This window comes from Pseudoliparis swirei, chromosome 19, assembly GCF_029220125.1.
Source record: "Pseudoliparis swirei isolate HS2019 ecotype Mariana Trench chromosome 19, NWPU_hadal_v1, whole genome shotgun sequence".
NCBI classification, from domain to species: domain Eukaryota; kingdom Metazoa; phylum Chordata; class Actinopteri; order Perciformes; family Liparidae; genus Pseudoliparis; species Pseudoliparis swirei.
Genome location: NC_079406.1, coordinates 8974266 through 8991526, shown reverse-complemented (window position 1 = coordinate 8991526; position 17261 = coordinate 8974266).

Below are 17261 nucleotides of genomic sequence, written 5' to 3'. Positions count from 1 at the left end.
GAAGTCGTTCCTTTTCTTTTTTAAAGAAAAACAAAACAAAACAAATATTAATTCCAGCTATCATGATAGTCGCCATCAAAAAGACACATGTTTTCAATGCAATACGAATGAAGACCAAATGTTGGGTAAAGGGGAAGCAGTACTGAAACAAGCAATTAACTGATTGTTCCATCAATGAAAAAATAATTAACAACAATTTAGATAATGAGCTAATTGTTATCCAAATGAAGATATTTGCAGTCACACAAAGAGAAAGACATTTTTATAATGTCACATGCAGATTTTGTTTTTCTATTACATTTGATCGGCTTAGCAACTAATCAGTGAATTAAAACCAATAACAAACTGAAAGTAGTCTGTCAGAAAATAGTCATTAACATCTTGCATTGTGATGTCCTCTATGGACTCATGAAGCTTAAAAGATAAATGTAAAGTCTATGAAAACACTCACACGCATTACTAAACCATTTACCAGTTGTCAGCTTCACATCAGCAAATGTTAGATTCTTGTCAGAGTTTGTAATGTGTGTTACTCGTTCCGGCTCATATGAGGATCGAGGCTTTGAGGCATTTTCCCAAACACTAATTGACCCGATACGGAGTTGTTGCCTCAACCTCAACAGAATAACCCCCCCCCCCCCACACACACACACACACACACACACACACACACACACAAAGAGGACGTTGCATTCTGTCAGCAATCTCAGAGCCACTTAAGTTCACAAAACAAAAGGCTCAAACTTGGATGTGGAGTGGCTGATGGTTGAAATTAGCCGTGGAAGCAGATGAAAATAGCTGCTGTGCAGAGAGAGCTTCGTGGATGGGTTGGATCTGGTGGAACCGCCTCCCTCCTCTGGTCCCTTAACAACTAGATGATGGGTGACACCTAGAGGCTCAGCATGTGCACTGTAAACCGGTGACTCCAGCACACAGCCCTCACCACCACATTAGTACTACTACTACTAGCAGCAACCCTACCATGGAGCCGGAGCAGATAACCAGACAGAGCCCCCTAGAGGAGAAATCACCACCCTGCAGCCAAATGGAACCTGCAGAAGAAATCAAGCACGCGCTCCTCTGATGGGGATCAACAAACACGGGACGCACATTACTGTCCATCACCACGGGTCACAATGACAAAATCAACTAAATATAGAACAGAATGTAAAATAAATAATACCATTAAATATCTATCGTCTCACCAGGACAAGAATAAATAAATAAAAACTATGAACACATCACATAAAGGCTACAAATTACTGCTCGACAACACATGGTACTCGTGGTATAATTAATCCCTTTTACAGTGTAGACCATTTTCGGGTCGATTTAATCACTATAAACTGACTAAATCACAAGAACATATAAAACAAGTGTCACGACTGAAGTGTAACCGTTTAAAATCCTGTTCAAATTATTACATGAACTGTGCAATGTGCATCATTAATATACACTATACTACAGTATAGTACTGTGCATAGAAACAGGCTTAGTGCAGTTACAATTTAAATTAGGCTATAGCCTACAACAGTAGTATACTGTTTGCAAATACTGTGATGTCAGAGGTGCCAGATGTTTTAGTGCATTTCCAAATGTTCAGTCCTGACAGTATGTTAAATTCATCTTAATTTACCTTAGATCACAAAATAACTCCAAGTGGTGTCTTTTGCGAAATATTCTCTTAAAAACTCAAACCCATCTCTTTCTTAGCTTTAAGTCTTTCGGGTAGAAATCTATAAGAGCATTTTAAATATTCAAATAAATGAACAGCCTCATTATCTTTGCAATTCTTTTGTCATACAGATATTAGATTAGATATTCCTTTATTGGTCCCACAGTGGGGACATTTCAGGATTACAGCAGCGGGATGCACATTAGAGCATTAATTCAAATAAAAGATGAAAATAAAATATGATATGCAATGGTGATTGCATGGAAATATGTATTTTTATGTTATGAAGTATTTTTATTCAAATCAATTCAATACATCTTCTTTAATCGATGGAGCCACACTGTTTTTGGGCAAAAAAAAACCAAGTTAAGAAACAGGATAAGATAGGTCAGGTAAGACGGGAAACCGCCAGACAAGCTGTTTAGGATGTTTTTTTCATGTGCCAAGAATGTCAGTTCCTTGTTTACCAGGCGAATGGCTTCTTGAATGAATGATGCTCTGTGTCAGTTGGTAGAACACCGAGGGTGGCACAGGCTCCGCCCTCCGAAAGTGAGCATCTGGAAGTGGGGGTGGAGAACATGATGTTATGGGCCTTGACTCTAAAATGACACTTGGCTTCAGAGAGGCACTCCAGTGCTCCGGGATCCCCGCTGGGAGCCGATACCACGAAGCTTAGCTGTATTATTTGTAAAGGCTCAATAGAATTAAGAAGTATAGCGTGTTGAGGATGGATGCATGTACAGTATATGAGAGCGCTGAGCAACCAAAAGGCCAGAGACTAAAAGGGTAAAGGATTATTTCTTATAATATTTCAAACCCACAGCAAAAACAGTCGCTTTAAAATGTAAGTTCCTTTCATGTCCTACAATAAGACACGTCCTATATGTAAGTTAGAGAATTAAATGTGCTGCTTCTAATTTGAGGGGGCAGGGGTGCATGGTGCACTATATTCTGTCCTCAGGGCATCAAATACCTGGGAGGGAATGGAGTCTAACAACCTGATGAAGGTGCACGACCTTGAGGTTTGCTCTATGGAGAGAAGTCCACCAAGTCCTGAGAAGGCTTTTTAGTGTCATGTTGTCGTCAAGACAAGACAGTGTTTCCCTGTGTTTCCTCTGTTTCCCTGTCCTTCTGTCTCCTGTGTGTTTACCCTGTCTGTCTAGGGCTCACCAAGAAGGTGTGGCTGTCTCCTCCCTCCCCTGGGCGGTGATTGCCAGAGCAGCTGTGACTGATCATCAATTAGGACGCTGGCTACTTAAACTGCCCTCATACCCCTTTATGTTGTTGGATCGTTTGTTTCTCTCCTGTTGCCAGACTGTGGTTCTGCTCAGTGAACAATTAAAAGAAACCTTTTTATTTTGAAAGAAAGACTCCTTGTGCTGCTTTTGGGTTCCTGCCTTGCTCACCCCCAACAGAACGATCCAACCAAAAGAATGGACCCAGCCGACAAGGAAGATTTTCAAAGGGCAGTTGCCGGTCATGGAAATTTATTAGGACAACACCAGGAGGCAATACAAGAGCTTTTGAATGACAACAGAACCATCAAGACCCAATTGTCGGAGATTCAAGGATTATTGGGCACTGTCGGCAGTCAATCAGCTCCATCCCTCGCTCCGCCTCAGGTAATCAAGGTATCACCTGTGCCACCTCCTGAACCTTATGCTGGAGATCTGGGGAGGTGCAGAGGATTCCTACTCCAGTGCTCACTAGTGTTTTCTCGCCAACCGTTCACTTTCACGTCCGATGAGGCTAAGATCTCTTATGTTACGGGACTACTAAGAGGAAGAGCATTAGACTGGGCTGAGTCTGTGTTGGGAGATGGAGGAATCAGTGTGTATTGCTTTGGCCGTTTCATGAGTGAACTAAAACAAGTTTTTGATCATCCTGTTTGTGATGAAGATACTTCTAAACATCTGCTTAATTTAAGACAGAACCATAGGAGTGTTGCAGATTACTCTGTGGAGTTCCGCATTGTGGCAGCGGGGTCCGGATGGGGCGACAACGCTCTACGAGGAGTTTTTCTGCACGGTTTGTCTGAGCGACTCAAGGATGAACTCGCGGTTCATGATGTGGCCGACTCCCTAGACATGGTGATCAATCTGGCGATAAAGTTAGATAATCGTATTCGAGAGAGACGTCGGGAGAGGAACGACCCGTCCCACTCATCTGGGAGCGTCCATGCCACCCCATCTTTCGTGAGACCTTCCTCCGGTTTCTCTAACACCCCTGTTCCTCGATGCAGCCTGAGGAGCCCATGCAGGTTGGCCGAGCTTCAATCTCTCAATCTGAACGCCAGAGAAGGATCAGAGCGGGTGAGTGCATCTATTGTGCTAGGATTGGACATTTTCTTGCTGCGTGTCCGCTCCGCCCAAAAGACCGGGCTCACCAGTAGCCGTGGGGGCCCTGGCGAGCACATCAGAAGACCCCTGCAAATTCAGATTCAGAACTCAAGTCCCAGCCAGACTGTCTTAAACAGCTCACTCTCCCCTTATTTGCTTTGATTGACTCTGGTGCTGAGCAGAATTTTCTGGACACAGAGGTAGTTTCCCAGGCGGGCATCACAACGGAACCTCTGGATCCTCCAGTCAGAGTTTGTGCATTAGACGGCAAGTCTCTAGCTTTGGTCACTCACCGCACTGAGCCCCTGTCCCTCATTTTGTCTGGTAATCACCGTGAGTTAATTCAGTTTTTAGTTTTTTCTGCCCCTAAGACACCTCTAGTTCTCGGACATCCATGGCTGAAGCAACACAACCCCCACATTGACTGGACAACAAGTAAGATCATGGAATGGAGTAGTTTCTGTCATTCATCCTGCCTGCAGTCTGTGTTGCCCCCAATAGAGGTCAGCGTTGCCTCCCCAAGATCTGCTGTTCTGGATCTGTCGGTTGTGCCTACGGAATATCATGACCTCGGCGAGGTATTCAGCAAGGTGAGGGCACTCTCTCTGCCACCCCATCGCCCTTACGACTGTGCTATCGAGTTGCTACCAGGGACCACGTTTCCCTCAAGTCGCTTGTACAACTTGTCACGACCAGAGAGAGAGACAATGGAGACATACATTAATGACTCACTGGCTGCTGGCATTATCAGACCGTCCTCCTCACCTTTAGGGGCAGGATTCTTCTTTGTCAGCAAGAAGGACAAGTCTCTCCACCCTTGTATAGACTTCCGTGGCTTAAACAACATCACTGTTAAGAACAAGTACCCTCTGCCATTAATCAGTTCTGCCTTCGAACCCTTACAGGGAGCCACCATCTTCAGCAAACTGGACCTAAGGAATGCATACCATTTGGTACGAATTCGTAAGGGAGATGAGTGGAAGACTGCCTTCAATACACCACTGGGCCACTTCGAATACCTGGTAATGCCTTTCGGACTAACAAATGCACCTGCAGTTTTTCAAGCACTGGTTAATGACGTTTTGAGATTTTTTGAACCGCTTTGTCTTTGTGTATCTTGATGACATTTTGATTTTTTCCCGGGACCGCTCAGAACATCAACATCATGTCCGCCAAGTACTACAGAGACTGTTGGAGAACAAGTTGTTCGTGAAGGCAGAGAAATGCAAGTTTCATGTCAACTCTGTTGGATTCCTCGGCTACATCATCGAGAGTGGGCAGGTGAGGACAGACCCAGAGAAGACCAAAGCGGTGGCAGAGTGGCCCAAACCCTCCTCCAGGAAGATGTTACAACGGTTCCTTGGGTTTGCCAACTTTTACCGTCGGTTTATCCGGGATTACAGTAGGATTGCGGCCCCCTTGACAAGACTCAGCTCTCCTGCTGTTCCTTTCCGGTGGTCTGCTGAGGCGGATCAAGCGTTTGCCTTATTAAAGGACCGCTTCACTTCTGCACCAATTCTGGTGCAACCCGACTCTACGCGGCAGTTTGTCGTTGAGGTTGATGCGTCGGACATTGGGGTGGGGGCTGTTCTCTCCCAACACTCCGGACCTGGCCAGAAATTGCACCCATGTGCTTTCTTTTCTCGACGCTTGTCTCCAGCAGAGAGCAACTATGATGTGGGTAACCGCGAGCTATTGGCGGTGAAGTTGGCTCTGGAGGAGTGGAGACACTGGCTGGAGGGATCGGAGACCCCTTTCATCGTATGGACAGACCACAAGAATCTGGCCTACATCCAGTCAGCTAGACGGCTGAATTCCCGCCAGGCCCGGTGGGCATTATTTTTTGGCCGCTTCAACTTTACCATCACTTACCGCCCTGGTTCAAAGAACATCAAGCCCGATGCCCTGTCTCGCCAGTGTGCCTTTGAGGAGACCCCGAGTGGGCCCGACACCATTCTGCCTGCATCATTGGTTGTGGGAGCTCTAACCTGGGAGGTTGAGTCAGCGGTCCGTGAGGCGCAAAAGGAGGAACCAGATCCAGGCACAGGACCTGCAAATCGGTTGTTTGTTCCTGAGGCTGCCCGCTCTCAGGTTCTGCAGTGGGGACATAACTCTCGATTCGCTTGTCACCCAGGGATTAGTCGGACGTTGTCCCTCCTCAGACGACACTTCTGGTGGCCCTCCATGGGTAGCAACACTAAGGAATACGTCCTTGCCTGCTCTGTTTGTGCTCGGGCTAAGGCCTCTCATCAACCACCTATAGGCTTGCTCCGCCCCTTGCCAACGCCTGGCCGTCCTTGGTCTCACATCGGCGTGGACTTTGTCACCGGTCTCCCCGTTTCTGATGGTATGACCACGATACTTACCATTGTAGACCGGTTCTCTAAGGCCGCCCACTTCGTTGGTCTTCCCAAGCTCCCTTCAGCTCATGAAACAGCAGTCCTCTTGACAAATCATGTCTTCCGCCTTCATGGCATTCCATTAGACATCGTCTCAGACCGTGGCCCTCAGTTCATCTCTCAAGTTTGGAAAGCATTCTGCCACGCTCTGGGAGCAACTGTCAGTCTGTCGTCTGGTTTCCATCCACAGACCAATGGACAGACTGAGAGAGCAAATCAAGATCTGGAGTCCGCCTTGCGCTGTGTTGCCGCTTCTAATCCTACTTCCTGGAACGCTCACCTAAGTTGGATTGAATATGCACACAACTCACTCTCCTCCTCTGCCACAGGTGTTTCTCCATTTGAAGTTTCATTAGGCTATCAGCCTCCACTGTTCCCGGCACAGGAGGAGGAGTTGGCTGTCCCATCGGTGCAACATCATCTTCGACGCTGTCGCAAGATTTGGAGAGACACCAGGCAGCGCTGGTAAAGACAACCGAGAGAAACAGGAGGACTGCTGATCGTCACCGAACCCAGGCACCAGACTACGCTCCAGGTCAGAAAGTTTGGTTGTCTTCAAGAGACATTCCATTGAAGGTTGACTCAGAAATTGGCACCACGCTTCATTGGACCATTTGTGATTGAGAGCATCATTAACCCCTCCACTGTCAGACTCATCCTTCCCAAGGCTCTCCGGGTTCACCCATCTTTTCATGTCTCCCGACTGAAACCGGTCCTCACCAGTCCTTTGGTCCCTCCAACCAATCCCCCTCCTCCCGCCCGGGTCATTGACAACCATCCAGCATATACAGTCAAACGACCGGGGCTTTCAGTATTTGGTTGATTGGGAGGGATACGGCCCAGAGGAGAGGTCCTGGGAACCCCGTTCCCGTATCTTGGATGCGGAGTTAATTCGAGATTTTCGCAAGACGCACCCTGTCAAGCCCAGAGAGTCGCCTGGAGGCTCCCGTTGAGGAGGGGGTACTGTCATGTTGTCGACAAGACAGTGTTTCCCTGTGTTTCCTCTGTTTCCCTGTCCTTCTGTCTCCTGTGTGTTTACCCTGTCTGTCTAGGGCTCACCAAGAAGGTGTGGCTGTCTCCTCCCTCCCCTGGGCGGTGATTGCCAGAGCAGCTGTGACTGATCATCAATTAGGACGCTGGCTACTTAAACTGCCCTCATACCCCTTTATGTTGTTGGATCGTTTGTTTCTCTCCTGTTGCCAGACTGTGGTTCTGCTCAGTGAACAACTAAAAGAAACCTTGTGCTGCTTTTGGGTTCCTGCCTTGCTCACCCCCAACATTTAGGAGGTTGGACTGGGGGAGTGAGAACTATAAAATCAGCCTGAAGAAGGAGAACGCAAAGAGGTTTGTAGGAAAGATCCATTCTGAAAAGGGAGAACAACATCTGGGGTCAGCTTCTGCAGCCAAGAGTGTGGCATACGATGGGCTACAACTTCGAAGCACGATGACGTCTGCTATAGAACGCCATGCTTTGCCAAATGGAGGCTGGTGATGGCCTGGTCAAAGATTGCATATTGCATGGGGGAATATGATGCCGAAAAAAAGATAGAATAAATAATAGCTACAATCCATGCGATTTATCTCACATTTCTGTCTGCAATCTGAGGATCTTTGCTGAAGCAGAAGACATGAGTTAATGAGCGTCGATGAGAGAGAGAGAGGGTATTAGAGGAAGAGAGAGAAGATAACAGACTGTGTGAGACAGAGCAGAGCTTTAATGCAGATTGGCCCTTTTTCTCACAGCACACACACTTTTACTGCTATCTCGCCGGTACAGATCCCCTCAGCGACAGCCGGAATGGAAGCTACCAATGTAGTTATTGTCATCGACACGCTGCTCCACAGTACGGGGGATGTCTTTCGAAGCCTTGACGTGTGTCAGTGCCAGAATTAATGCCGATGCAGAATGTTAGATTTAAATGCAGTGTCATGCGTGTGCATATGTATCAGGGCTGTGTTGTCAGATTTGTATTACCTTTCTAAACAACAGACAGCGGCAGCACCCGTCTCATTGATTCAAGCCTTGTTGAGATGCTGAAACACTCATTTTGAACACATTGATTTTGTCTTCTCTTCTCTGGTGGCAGCTGGAGATTCTGTATAGTGACACCACTAAACCCAATGTCCCCATCCTACCACTCTCATTAAATTACTTGTATTTAGCTGACGCTTTTATCCAAAGCGACTTACAATAAATGCATTCAACAGTGTGCAACCCAACAATTACATCAACTGCAGCAAAACTGCTGAACTGCGCAAGGAGTTTTTTATTTATTTTTTAACGGGCAGTCTGAACCGAGACCTTTTCAGTCTGAGATGGAGCACTTGTAGAGTTTGGGCTGCTTTGGGGAAGTTTTGTTCCACCGCCAGTGTCCGAGTCCTTCAGGGTGCAGAGGAGCATGATAGCGTGGGAGAGATAGGTAGGTTGAAGGCCAGCTGGGTTGGCTGTATTCTGTTTGAGTTGATTGAATTGAACAGAAAACTTGATCTGCTCATCACACTTCACCCTGAAATAAAAGACATTTAATCTAGCTTTGATTTTACTCTCAACCCAATAAAATACTTTCAAAGAGATAACAACTGCCTCCAAACCACAGTGGAAACTCCCAGTAAACAAATAGACTTGTAGACTTTCTATTTTAATTTTTGTTGTACTTGAGTTAAAAAAACTAACATACTCTTGCTGGTTTCTTGAGATGAGTAAGCCTGTCCTTAGAGGACTGTGGTTCATAGCCTGTTTGTGTACAGATTGAGCGTAGCTACAGTATGGAAGGGTGTGGCAGCGGGGGGTGTTTAGGCTCGGCTGCAGAGTGGGTGGAGCGGGGGTGTGGTTCAGGGAACGGTGTCTGATTGTGTATCTGCGAGGCTTTGTCTTTAAAAGGAGCTGGATGGACTGAAGACGGGGTGGAGTGCCGAGCAGAGACACTGTCTGTGGTCGGAGACATTAAAGTATATTCCAAAATATCACTCTGGCTGCTAATTCCATGGTGCTTAACGGGGGAATCTACCAGTGACGGCTAGACACTTGTCACACTGGAGCCAAACGTGTGGCCTTTTTTTTTCTGAAAAAAAAAAATACACTACCGTTCAAAAGTTTGGGATCACTTAGAAATGACTTTATTTTTCAAAGAAAAGCACTGTTTTTTCAATCAAGATAACATTAAATTAATCAGAAATACACTCTCTACATTGTTAATGTGGTAAATGACTATTCTAGGTGGAAGTGTCTGGTTTCTAATGAAATATCTCCATAGATGTATAGAGGCCCATTTCCATCAACGATCACTCCAGTGTTCTAATGGTACATTGTGTTTGCTAATCGCCTTAGAAGACTAATGTCTGATTAGAAAACCCGTGCAATTATGTTAGCACAGCTGAAAACAGTTATGCTGGTGATATAAGCTATACAACTGGCCTTCCTTTGAGCTTGAAGTTTGTAGAACAAAATTAATACTTCAAATATTAATCATTATTTCTAACCTTGTCAATGTCTTGACTATATTTTATATTCATTTGATAAATAAAAGTGTGATTTTTCATGGAAGACACAAAATTGTCTGGGTGATCTCAAACTTTTGAACGGTAGTGTATATTTTTGGAAAAGCACATGGAGAGCAGCCTGCAACACTCGGATCTGCCGACCCAGCTATTGATGGCGCTGGGGCAGATGCTGGAGGGGATGGCAGCTATACAGCGGGACCAGACAGAGGCGAACCGGCAACTCTTGGGGGCACTCCTGGCCCAGGCAGAGAGGCAGACGAAAGCCCTGGAATGGCTCGCCGCCCGGACAGCCACCAAACCCTTCACCCTTGGTGGGGGTGGAGGTCTCTAAGATGACAACGGCAGACGACGTTCAATCATTTCTGGAGATGTTTGAGGTGACGGCGGAGGCGTGTGGCTGGCCGGCGGTGGAGTGGGCGGTCCGTCTACTGCCTCTTCTCACCGGGGAGGCGCAGACAGCGGCGCTGTCGCTGCCCCCGGCAGCGCGGCACAATTACGCGGCCGTGCGTAAAGCCGTCATCGATCGACTGGGACTGACTCCGCAGGACCACCAGCGGAGGTTCCGGGAGGCAACGCTGGGACCCAAGGACCGGCCGTTTGCCTACGCACACCAGCTGAAGGACGCCGCCACCAGATGGCTACAGCCCGGGAACTCCGGAGGGGCGCAGGCGGCGGTGGAGAAGGTCGTCATGGAGCAGTTCGTGGAGGGGCTGCCGACCGGAACAGCAGAGTGGGTCCGCTGTCACGGCCCCACGTCGCTGGAGGCCGCCATTGCACTGGCGGAAGATCACCTGGCGGTGCACCCCGGCGGGCAGGTGCACAGCGACAGCTCACTGGCTCCGGCCAGGCCGACGCGGCCACTGACGCGACCCATACCGGCCCCAGCAAACACCGGCACCCTTCCCAACCCACAGGTAGTCCCTCAAACACCAGGGCAGGAGTGTTGGAGGTGCAGGCAGCCCGGACACGTCCGGTGGGAGTGTCCGCTGATGGAGGTGGGCCAGGTGATCCGGGTTGCCGGCTCTCCAACACCCTCCCCAGGTCCGGGAGCGACATACCGCGTACCGGGAAGAATCCAGGGGGGTATACATCAGGCAATGGTGGATTCCGGCTGTACACAGTCTATGATCCACCAGACCCTGGTTCGACCAGGGGCATTGGTGGAGGCATTGTGGGTGAAGATAATGTGTGTGCATGGGGACATTCACGAGTATCCCATAGTGTCAGCGGAAATTAGACACGGGGGTAAAAAGCATAACGTGAAGGTCGCGGTTAGCTCCCGCCTTACGCACCCCTTAATCTTGGGAACCGATTGGCCAGGGTTTGATAAGTTAATGGGGAAGGCTGCGGGGGTGCGTTCATGGCAGACAGGGTCATGCGGTGTGTGCGCCGTGCTCAGCGGTGACGCGAGGTTGTCGGACACTGCAGACGGGGAGGGGGAACCGGCGGAGCCTCCTCGGGAGACTCCTCCGGCTCCCGAGTTTCACTCCATGGAAGATTTTCCACTCGAGCAGTCTCGGGACGATACTCTACGCTCAGCCTTTGACCAAGTGATACGAATTGATGTGTGTGTGTGAAACGATGTATTAGTTTGCATGCATATCAGTGGAAGTTGAAGGGTAAATCATGTTTTATTAACAATTCCCAAATTATGTATCAGATTTTTCCGGGTACCTGCTCTTTTTGTTTGATGAGAAGTAAACACGCCTGTAAATAACGCTATGAAGGGTTTATTGTTTTGAGTTGTTTGACTGTTTAGCATTTTCCTTATTGATTTTGATGTATGCCTTTTATATTGTATTGTTTGAATAAATATAGACGTTTTATACTACTTCCGCTTAACAGACAAATCAGACTTATTTTGAAAGGTTAAAAGGAAGCGCACTTTTTTTAGGTTAAAATGCGAACTTTATGGTATAGATTACGGACAGATGCGCATTTTATAACAAGTTTAATAGTTGATTTGACCCGTATGGGACTAACTCTGTTAAGGTGGTGATAGTTTACGAGTTTTTATTAATGTATTGTCACCTAAAGAAAGAAAATAAAGGAGAGTCACCAGCAGTAAGTCTTCACGCCAATTCATATGATCCGTTACAACGCTTATTGCTGTCATAATACGCAGGCGAAACATGTAACATAATAATAAATAAGACTAGAGGACGCTTTTTACAATTCATAACAGCATTGTAGAAAAGAGAGATAACAAACGGCAAAGATACGTTGATCAGAGACGTATTTGTAATTATAATACGTCAAATACAAACGTAATCTGGAGAGAAATACGTTTCAGTCAAACGTAATTTGGAGAGAAATACGTTTGTCAAACGTAACTGCAAATTGTATTTTAAGTCTGGGGGAACGTAATTTTTGTGATACAGGGTTGATCCTAGTAAATAGCAGTAAACAACATATGTGGACATAATAGGACTGTTCACAGCAGATTAGACTGATATCATTGTGTGTGTGTGTGTGTGTATATGTGTGTGTGTGTTGGACATACAAAGCTGATAGAAGTCCATGTGTGCAGGTGGTTCATCTTTTTCTCCCCTGAGCTATATGTCAGTGCCTCTCTGCTTCTGCCTCTTAACTGTATGAGATGCACCCGACCAGTGAAACACATGATGACACGCTGACTATGAAGAATGAGGAACTCCTCATAGGGTGGACAGATGGGTCAGAACAAACACAGGACTTTCACCCAGGAGACCGCTGTTTGTGTTCCGTGTGAAACATGCAATGTAAAGGACACTCAGTCCATTTAGATTCCAGATGTTGTTATTTTCCAATGCCTTAATAGATTTCTTTGGACATGGTATATTCATATGGATACTGTGTTATAGCAACTGATTGTTTAACGTGTCCGTCTCTTCAGCTGCTGAATGCTCCGCTCGGTTCACCAGCTGGCCGCTAACTCCGGCCGCCTGCTTGGTGCGGAGCGGGTGGACTGGGTTCATCAGAACTCTTTCCAGGAGCGACATAACAGTGAAACAAGCGGAAGACGCCAAAACACCCAGAGGGGTGTTTAGTAAAAAAACAAATAAAAGTTTTCCATCTCCTAAAGAGTGGGACTGTGCTGTAATTTATACTCTTCTCCTTCATGTTTTGCCTCTTTATCTGGCAGCACCGGGAAGGGAGGTGTGGGTGGAGGCCAATAGTTCAGTATCTCTCACAGCTCTTGTTTGGCAGTGCTTTACAAATATATATATTTTTTTATAACTGTTTAGTGTATCTCTGCGGTTGAGCTTTGTTCAGGTTCAGGCACAATACTGGTTCAGAGAAGATCACGACTCCTCCGTGGTGGTGCACCTGCATGGCTTTAGGCCGGCTTGAAAAGGCCCGGGGGGGGGGGGGGGAAGGTGGCTTGAGGCTCCAGCCATGGCCTCATAGCCTCCCCCCCCCCCCCCCCCTCCCCAGACTTCGATCTTTCCAAGGGACTTAGTGTCCCCTCGGTGCCCTTAGCGCACCAGCGCGGCTGCACCACGTACTAGATAACGCTGTTCAGAAATGTGGCTGAACTGACCCTCAAAGGGCAGGTTGCGTACGCACAAATAGATGCTCTTTTCCACACACACACACACACACACTCAACATCATCCGCATAGCTAATCTGGCTTCGCACTTTATGCCTGTGTGTGTACACTAACATATCTCACACAATGTGACACTTGCCAAGAATCCCCTTTATATATGAAGATGCAGTAACGCCCGACTTGGCACCACGTAAACCTGCCGTGCAGCATACGTTTCTACGGCGCCGCCTCTCCCCGCCAGACACACACAGACACGCTGCCACCGCTGATAAATTAATCCGCGAACAAAGCTGTCTCCCATATTAATAAAGATACGTCTGTCATCATGCAAGGTGACACCTTCTCCTTGTATATTGCTGTGCGAGGAAGGCGATATGAGAGTAATGTGTTCGGGCAGAAAGCAGGGGCTGACCCTGGCTTAACCGGTGTGATTATGAGCAAGTAGTTAATATTAAAAAACACAAAGAGACAGGGGGGGGAAAGTGGGCCCTGGGAAAGTGGGCCCTGCAAAAGAGGGCGGCGTGGATGTGCTGTGTGGCCTCCGTGTGTGTGTGCGTAGGTGTGTGTTGCAGGCAAAGGTCTGCAAACACCTTAAAAGGAGCCTTTGTATCGCATCCCGTCCCCTTCTCTTTTCTCAGTGTGTGTTTATGCATATAGTACAGATGGTTCCCGCCACTAGGTGGAGCTCTTCCTATTCCTCAGGAGCCTCCTCTCCTCTCTCCGCTCCCTTTTCCTCCCCGTGGAGGTGGCTGCCAGCTCTCTGACTAAAGCGGCGAATGGATCAGCAGGCGGATAACAAAAAGATGGGTTTGATCCCTTCGATATCCCCTTTTTTCTCCAGCTCCGGCCTCTTCTCCAACTGGCACCAGCATGTGTCTCAAATCTGCCGGGTGTCTCGGCTCCGGTTTAGCTGGATTACATTTACACCTGGTGTTAAGATGCATCCTGTATGCTCACTTAAATTGGATTTCTCTTTCCCGTCTCCGAAGCCTCAGCGCATTGCTGTTCACATCTGTTTTTCGTTGTTTTTTTCACACCAACAGCAACATGTGTAAATAATGAGTTTAACCGTGAGAATCAGTTTACACACCTTCTCTGATCCAGATCCACTTCCGTCACAGTTGGGCAAAGGCTGACATCATGTTTAGCAATTTTGAGCGTATTCCCGAAGAAGAAAAGACTCTGTTCGCATCATTTTTATGGCTTTTAAATTGAAAGCAAATAATTAGTTTAGGTTCTTTTCCACTGTCACTCAAGAGCTGGCTGAGGAGGCGATGCAGCCCCCAGGTAAGAATAAGCTTCGAGTCTTTTTTGCACGCCCCCCCTCCCCCATTTCATCCACTTTACAGTGTGTATTTTTGTTGCTAATAAATCATTCGTATTTGGTCATTTAAGTACAAATTAATTTCGTACTATGCAAAATTTAAATATTTTTTTAACCCTCCTGTTACCTTTACATTTACTAACATATTTTACCCTCGGGGTCAATTTGACCCCAGCAATTAAAACCTCCAGAAAATTATTAGAATTAATATTGTTTCCCAAGTTTAAGTGTGAGGTACTTTATGTTTGTTTGTTGACTACCTAAATAGCCCTTTAAATATATAAAAAAGTTGATATTTCTTATATGTTTGACAGTGAAAAACAGCCTGGGGTCAAATTGACCCCAAGGAACACCGACATTAAACATTGAATGGGGTCAAATTGACCCTAAAGGTAACAGGAGGGTTAAACGTGGATCCCCTCCACAAGATGATTCAAGTGATAATTCAGTATTGCACATAATCAATGTCCCCTCCATGAAACCCTTGACTGAGTCCTGGTGAGGAAGTCCTCTCCAGGTAGAAGGTTGATGAACAGGTGAGCGGTCCCTTTAAAACCCACACCTAGGGATAGGCCTTCAATCGGCTGACATCACTCCAAACGGGGGAGTCAGAAGCTGTGGTAAAAAGCTAGTGCTTGAGTTTTAGAGTATCCATTTCTAAAGGCTTTGGATAACGAGTAATGCATCATTTATGCTCGCTTGTATTATTATGTATTAATGCAAATCAAGTACTAGCCATTAATAAAAACAACATGTCAGCCGTTTTAAAGTTATAGGTCTTAATGGCTTATAATATATTCAGCCTTAGCAAATGATGTATTATCTATTCATGAAACCTTTAATAACTGTTCGTATTCCCAACTGCACGACGTGTCGACAGTCTCCGATGGGGCCTCGGGATCGCTGATTATGGAACACTTTGGTGTTTTCTCTCTCAGATGAATCCCAGCTGTGTACAAAGTGACACGCTTTGCCACCGTGGTCACTGGATGTTGATTGACGGACTGGGCTTTGGTAGGTTTAGCGGTGGCATGCTGGTGCAGCGGAGTAAAGACTTCCCTAATCCATCCTTGATGACGACGTCTTGACAAACACACTTGTATAAGCTTTAATCACAGTTGGAGCCTCACAGGGCTTTAACCCGCCCTCATTAAGAAGCGATGCATCAAGTGACACACACTTACGCGTAACCTTCATTACCAGCGAGCTAAATCTCTTTGAAAAACCTCCGTTTCTGTACATATTGCATTGATCCGCAGCTAAATTGGAGGTGTGATCATTGCTGTGAATAAAGGGTCGATGACAGACCCACGTCTTGGCTCTTATTTGCCTTCACAGCATGAGGGGTCGATGTGTCAGATGACAGGTAAATGGAATTTACCATGTGGCGTTCGCAGCACTGACAAATATCATTTATGAAATCCGTACACTAAAAAAAACGATTCAAGCCCTTCTTAGAGGTGACACATTTAAATATTGTTTGATACATTTAAATAAATCAATTACAAAACGAAGATATTTATATTGAATGGGTGTCACACAAAATGTATGAATACTTTCATTTTTTAGATTTATTTAGGTTACACTCACAAAAACGATTCAAGCCCTTCTTCAAGGTGACACATTTAAATATTGTTTGTTACATTTAAATAAATCAATTACAAAAATAGATATTTATATTTAATGGGTGTAACACAAAATGTATGAATACTTTCATTTATTAGATTTATTTCGGAAAGATGGTTAGCATATCAACTCAAAATAAATGTGTTTAATTGGGGACTACCCTTTGCGCATGCGCCTTCAGAAAATCAGTTGTTTACATGAGGTGAAAACACTTTCAGGGCTGTATGGTGGTGTAGTGGCTAGCACTGTCGCCTCACAGCCAGAGGGCCGTGGGTTCCTTCTGTGTGGAGTTTGCATATTTTGTTAGTTTGTTTAGATTTTGAGTTGGACAAACATAAATTAATTTAATTTAATGAATATCGTTATTTTATTTTAGATGTATTTGATACAAATGAGTTGGACTAACTTAATTACATTTTATTGCACTGATGTGCTAAATTTGAGTTGGAGTTGCATATAATTATTGGATGGAAAACCTGCCAACAATTTAATTGAGTTCATCCAATGAGTCATTTATTTGTGTGTAGCAACATCTCTTCTTGCAACCAGTCTTCACATGGAATAGTCGGAGTGGTCCACAGGTTTTAATGGAACTGCTCTCCACGGTGAAAGAGAACGAACAACACGGCCACGTTGTATGTTTCTACAAACCATGGATACGCATCAAACATATTCAGAATACACGTTGTTTATTATAAATAAGTTAAATATCGGCCACATGTCACGATTGAAGAAAAAAAAAATCGGGTAAGAGAAGAAAAGAGGTCATGTTTTGTGTTAAAATAAAAACAAACTTGTCTCTGAGGCGGCTGGTCGGAGCTCTCCCGCTCTGTAGGGGCTTTCCTAAGGGCGGGGGGGGGGGGG